At 41.1% G+C, this 5,921-nt stretch overlaps 1 long non-coding RNA gene across 1 annotated transcript in view; it reads left to right on the top strand.

The window, feature by feature from the left end:
- The first annotated feature begins 1,926 nt into the window (after window positions 1–1,926).
- The window catches only part of LOC107185227, a 7,566-nt gene continuing 3,571 nt past the window's right edge, over window positions 1,927–5,921 (top strand). The window contains exon 1 of the long non-coding RNA XR_001516152.1: window positions 1,927–2,484. This is a non-coding gene — a long non-coding RNA (uncharacterized LOC107185227). The remainder of the gene's footprint in view (window positions 2,485–5,921) is intronic.

Genomic DNA, 5,921 nt, shown 5'->3' with positions numbered 1-5,921 from the left:
TTTTTTCTTTGTTGTTTAAATATAAACAGAAATGTACCTTTTATAATAAAAAAAAGAAGTTGAGTAAAAAAAAACACCACAAACCTGTTAGTTTCAAAAGTGACATTGCTTGCTTAAAGGTTCTGAAGTTAAGGCTTGTTAACTTTATCTTAGTTTTGATTTGAGGCATCCCGTATAGCTGTAGTTGCAGAATCCCAAACTAGGCTACATTTCAAAATTCAGGGCTGTTTAAGATTTAAAATCACAAACGTTAACGGCAGTAGGTGCCACCATGTAAAAGTGAGCTCAGACGTCACTAAAAATGTTTCCTTTAAAAGCACATGGCGGTTGAATCTTAAGGTTAAATTTTAATATGAAAGATCCTCATGAATTAAATAGTTGATGCAATTTTAACATTAATTGACTTAAAAAACAACAAGATTAGGTTTGTAAAAATGACTTTTTCATTATGTGGGTTTTGAAATCTAGCCCCAGACATACAGTGTTGAGAGATACTTAGTGGAAAGTAGGCTTTGAAGAGTTTAATTGGGGGAGAGGGGTTTGCCACCTGAATTGAATCCGATGCAGAGCTTTTTAGCCACAGTCTTTAAATAATAGTACTAATAATTAAAATTTCAGTATTTAAAAAGAAAGTGTTTTGTCCATCTGAGATTCTACACTCCATGAAAAGCTCACTTGGACACTGGGGCCAAAAGCTGATAATTTTTTAAGTTTGACAATATTGAACTGTTCCCAAGGTAGTCAGTGAAGTATGTCTCAACACTAGCATGATATAAAAAGGGACACTGCAGCTGAATGAAAAAGGAATCAAAATCCACTTTGTACATAAGTTAAAGTCCTAATTGGATTTGTACCATCCTCCCATTTTGTTCTTGGAAGATTAAATGCTACATGTGTAAGTCTGCCTAAATAGGTAGCTTAAACTTATGTCAAAATGTCTGAAGCAGTTTGTCAATAAAGTTTAGTCCTTTTTTAATCAAAGTAAATGTGATGAATTGTCATTTTTGTGGGTGGACAATAAAATAGTTTTCTCTTTCAAATAAACTTAAATTAATTATAAAGTTAATGGTCTTGTTAAAATTTGGAGCTTGGAGACATTCTTAAAAGTTGTGGTGGGGATTTTATTTTAAGTTTACCAAAAAAAGTTTATGAGTTGTTAAGTTTTAGTTTAAAAATAACCAAAGCTTTTTCACCCCCTGGAAGTTGTTGAAAACAGTTTTATCTAATCCTATCACAAAATGTAATTTCTGGAGAGAAAAAAAACTAAAACAAAGCTTGGATTGGTTTCCATACAGAGGTGTCAATATTTAAAGTGCCAGCCACCTTGTTCGCATCTTCTATAGAGTCCCTTGGTGGTCCTAAGAGTGACACCAAATAATCTCTGTGAGATTGGAAGGGGATAGCACCTGCTTTCGAGATGACAGTTCAGCAAACTCTGGGTACACTTAAGGGTTTCCCTTCTAATCCCAGAAATGCTATTAATAAATCAGCTGGGCTGGGGCAGGATCTGGCATGATAGGCTGGCTCTGTACTCCCTCCTGAGAGATCAAGAGGAAATGATGGAATTGGTTGGCCCTGTTTCTACTCCTCTGTTAACTTTTAGGGTTTGCATGCCTTCTCTAAGTGAGCCACCTAAAACTGCTCGGGGGTGAAAAATCCTCTTGTATGAAGTGCCAAGCTGCCTGCAGCAGTGCATGATGGACATTTTTTTTCTTTTTAAAACACACCAACAAAAAATGTATTTGTAGATTGTGATAAAGTGTAAATAACTGAATTTTCAACCATGGTTTGAAGTCAGCTTTCAGGGCATTATGTCTTGTTTTGATGAAAAGAGATCACTCTATACCCCCCTTTTTAAAGGAAAATTATCGCAAGAGAATCAGGATGTGTAAAGCTAACATGCATCGCAAAAAACCAAAGGTAACCTAAATGTCTGATTTTAATAGCACATATTTCTCTTTTACATAAACTGTGACAGCAACTTGCATAAACAATTCTTTAGCTGTTAATTTTAATGTTAAAACTTTGAAAAACTTGTTTAATAAAAATAGCTGTAAAAAGAAAAACCATATGCTGCCGCATAAATTAGCCATAACTCTTAATAATCCTGCCCATCACAAGTGAACTGTAATGTAACCTGGGCACAAAGTCTGACATCTTAAATGACACAATGTAAAATTTCAATGACTGTAGATTAGATATGCTCCCCAAAGTAAAGCTTTCTGCTCAGCTATTTTAAAATGTACAAGGATGAGCCCCCATAGGTTCCCATATTGATATTCACAATGAAATGTTACTGAAAATTTCCTTAAAGTTGCATGTTTCTCTCCTGTAATGTATAAATTGCATGCAGGATCTCTATCTTTTATTTTGTATGTCTAAACCTTCCTCTTCAAAAGACTGATCTCTTACTTCTCCATTTTCAGGTCATGGAAAACTCAAGACATTTCCTGGAGTAGAATGGGTATTAAAGACCCATGTCAGGTATGTTAAGGTGTCTTTCTATTAAGGATGTGGGACTTTTATTTATATAAAAGGCTAATATACTAAGTGTCCGAGCATCCAATAAGTCGCTATGACACTGACCACCAGGGGGCAGACGCTCAACACAGGAGCTGCCATGATGCACACTGGCCATTTACAGAGAAACAGCACCATGGACCTGGCACCCACAAAGCAACACTCAGCTTCCCCCACATGGGACACAGGCCCCACCACCACCCCAGAGCAACAGCCCACCAAATCTCAGCCTACGCTGCCGAGACCCCATGGCGTAAAATGCAGCCGGCTTCCTCTCCCTAGCGACAAGCCATTTAACAATAAACAGTACCACGAACCTGGCAGCCACAAAGCAACACTCGGCTTCCCCAAAGTGGGGCACAGGCCCTGCCAACACCCTAGAGCGACACGCCACCAAATCACAGCCAACGCTGCTGAGACCCTACGGCTCAAAATGCAGCCCACAGCCCAGCCCAGCCAGGAAATGGTGACTATGGGCGCCGGGTAACGACATAGCAACGCCTGGCTTCCTCTCCCTAGCGACTAGTCTCCTTGAATCTACAGTAATAGTCTGCTTCGTGTTGATATTTCCAGCCAGTTCTAAACCAGTGCTGAAAGAGAAGTTGGGGTGGTTCACTGGGTTGGAAGAAGTTTAGCTAAATCAAAAAGCAGGTCTAATTAAGCAAGTTTATTCTATATCTATAAAAGGATTATGTTGACTCACACGTGGGTGGTACATATAAAGCTCTCATTGGTGCTGATCGCACACATGTGTTTCAATCTGTCATTGTCGTGAATTTGGTTGACACTTCTATTATAAAGGGCGAATAGCAATATTAAAATATTTCTTCTAATTAATTTCAATGTGCATGAATTTGTGCACCAGGCCACTAGACTATATATATATATATATAAAAGCCTAAGCAGCCGTTCAACCATTTGATCAGTAGCTATGACACACACTGACCACCAGTGAGGGGGCAGACACTCAACACACAGGCATGGAAACATGGAACAGACTGATGAATCTTAGAGGGAAGGAGGGAGAGCAAGACAAGATTAACTAAAGATCTTATATGAATACTAGAGGCCTAGTGCACACATTCATGCACCAGTGGGGTCCCACAGACTGGCCTGTGGAGATTGGGTTGAAACCAGCAGTCCGACATCCCCCAAGGGGTCCCAGATTGCAAGAGTGCGCAGCCCAGGCCAAGGGACCCCACCAGTGCACAAATGAAGAAAGACATTTCCCCCAAAGTCCGTTCTTAAGACTACCCTAGGCAGAACTGAGACACTTTTCTGAATTCAGGGACTTTATCTTAAATTTACCCATTCATGTGACCAATATCATATTCAGGACTTTCTGGATGCCCCAAACCATGCTCAAGACAAATGGCCTTCCTTAAAGTCTTCAAATCTCAGAGGCTCCTGGCTAAGAGGGAGGCTAAGAAATGATATCCAAGAAGGCAAATTACTCTGTCAAAGACTATAAAGTGCCTTTGGCTTAAATAGGTAGATTTTGTCTCCTCAGTGCTATCAGAACCCTAAAAACTTACTCAGGGCGAAGGGGGAAAAAATCATCCAGTTAGTTCCTGGGTGGCTTTAAACACATCCTTTTGTGCCTCTTGCATGTTTGAAACTAGTACTAGCAAGCATCTGATGAATATTTAATAGCCTTGAGCACACAGGCTGCATACAGCTGTCTTGAGATGGCAGCTGTTGGGGGGAGGGGAGGAAGTGTACTGCACTGCCTAACTATTTCTTTTGTTCCCTGGTCTAGCCCTTTAGGAGCAAAGGCCTATCTATGGTGGGTACTATACCCTAGTCCTCTTGTGGCCTGATTGATGCCCTGGGCTCCCAAGGAGGTTATATTCAAGCAGCAGACCAAACCCCATTTTTGGGTAATGGGAGCGGATTATGTTTGCTGACATCTAGAATCAATTTTTCAACCCTGGGCTGGAGGTTCTCTACTCTGTGGCCTTTCTCTGCCTCTGAGACAGATAATGTGTTTTCATCCAGTGTTCTGCCAACTTCAGTTCTCTTTTCTAAAAGGAGGGAGACTTGTATCTGGAAGGGACTTGAATTTCATAATCATGCTGTTGGGTTTTAGCCTCTTAGCATTCCTTGACTACAAATGCAGTAGTAGCTTCTCAGCAGTAGGTGTCCTACTCATTCATAGCCTAAACTGTGGCGATTGGCTGCATCTCAGGCAGGCATTAGGCAGGGGAGTTCTCAGGCAGACACTGAAGCTATCTTTGTGCTTCCTTCGCCTAGATCTAGGGGAACTTTATATATATATATTTTTTTTTATTTATTTTTTTTATTGATTTCAGAGAGGAAGGAAGAGGGAGAAAGAGATAGAAACATCCATGATGAGAAAGAATCATGGATAGGCTGCCTCTTGCAAGTCCCCCACTGGGGATCGAGCCCACAACCTGTGCATGTGCCCTTGACCGGAATTGAACCTGGAACCTTTCAGTTCGCAGGTCGACACTCTATCCACTGAGCTAAACCAGTTAGGGCAAGGGGAGCTTTTTGCTTTAAGAAGACCTTGCTGTTTCCAGGGCACATTTGGAGAGGTTATGGGGGCCCCTGAAAAAAGACAGCCTGTTTGAGTTGTTTCTTGACAGAGTGTGAGCCATGGCCAGGATATCGCCCCAGATTAATCAGGTAAGTAGAGCACACTACCAGAAACTTGGGCACTGTTTCTGTTTGTACTGTTTTAAGATGCCTGAATTAGCTGTTCCCTTGTCAACCTCTAGAGCCCACCTCAGGATAGCCAGTCTCTTCCCCCTGGGCACCATGAGTAAGAACTTGAGATCAAAGTATATGGATTCAGCCCTGACTAGTATGGCTCAGATGGAGCATTGTTCCGTACACTGAAAGGTTGCAGTTCAGATACAGGACCAAGTCTTCTCTGGGGTCTTCTGAATCCTGCAGGCTTCATACTTTCTATTCATGGCCCAGCTTTAGCTATAAAATGGGTACTAACCATTTCTCAGGCTCTCTGGGGTTGGAAAATAGGAAACAAATTGCATCAGCCTTTGAGAAAGAAATAGCTATGCTCTGATAGGATTCTTCATAAACTTCTGTCCAGATATCAGTCCACATGGCTCCTTTTATTCATTTTTCTTAATGCATTCACTCTTATAAGTAGGAATACCTACTACTAGTATGTGCTAGACACTGGAGAGTCAGTGGCAAGTGAACAAGATAAAATTGGTCTCTGGCCCCATGGTGGTTACAGTATATTTGAGGAGCCCTGGCTGGGTAGCTCAGTTGGTTAGAGCGTCATACCATTACACCAAGGTTTCAGGTTCAATCCCCAATTAGGGCACATACAAGAAACAACCAAGAAATCCTATCTAATAAAAGAGAAACATGGTAATTGGCGTACGACCGCTACCCTTCCCATTGGCTAA

Source organism: Myotis davidii, unplaced genomic scaffold (genome assembly GCF_000327345.1).
Source record: "Myotis davidii unplaced genomic scaffold, ASM32734v1 scaffold88, whole genome shotgun sequence".
Classification (NCBI taxonomy): Eukaryota; Metazoa; Chordata; class Mammalia; order Chiroptera; family Vespertilionidae; genus Myotis; species Myotis davidii.
The sequence above is the reverse complement of the archived record's forward strand: the minus strand, read 5'-3'. Positions and strand labels throughout refer to the sequence as shown.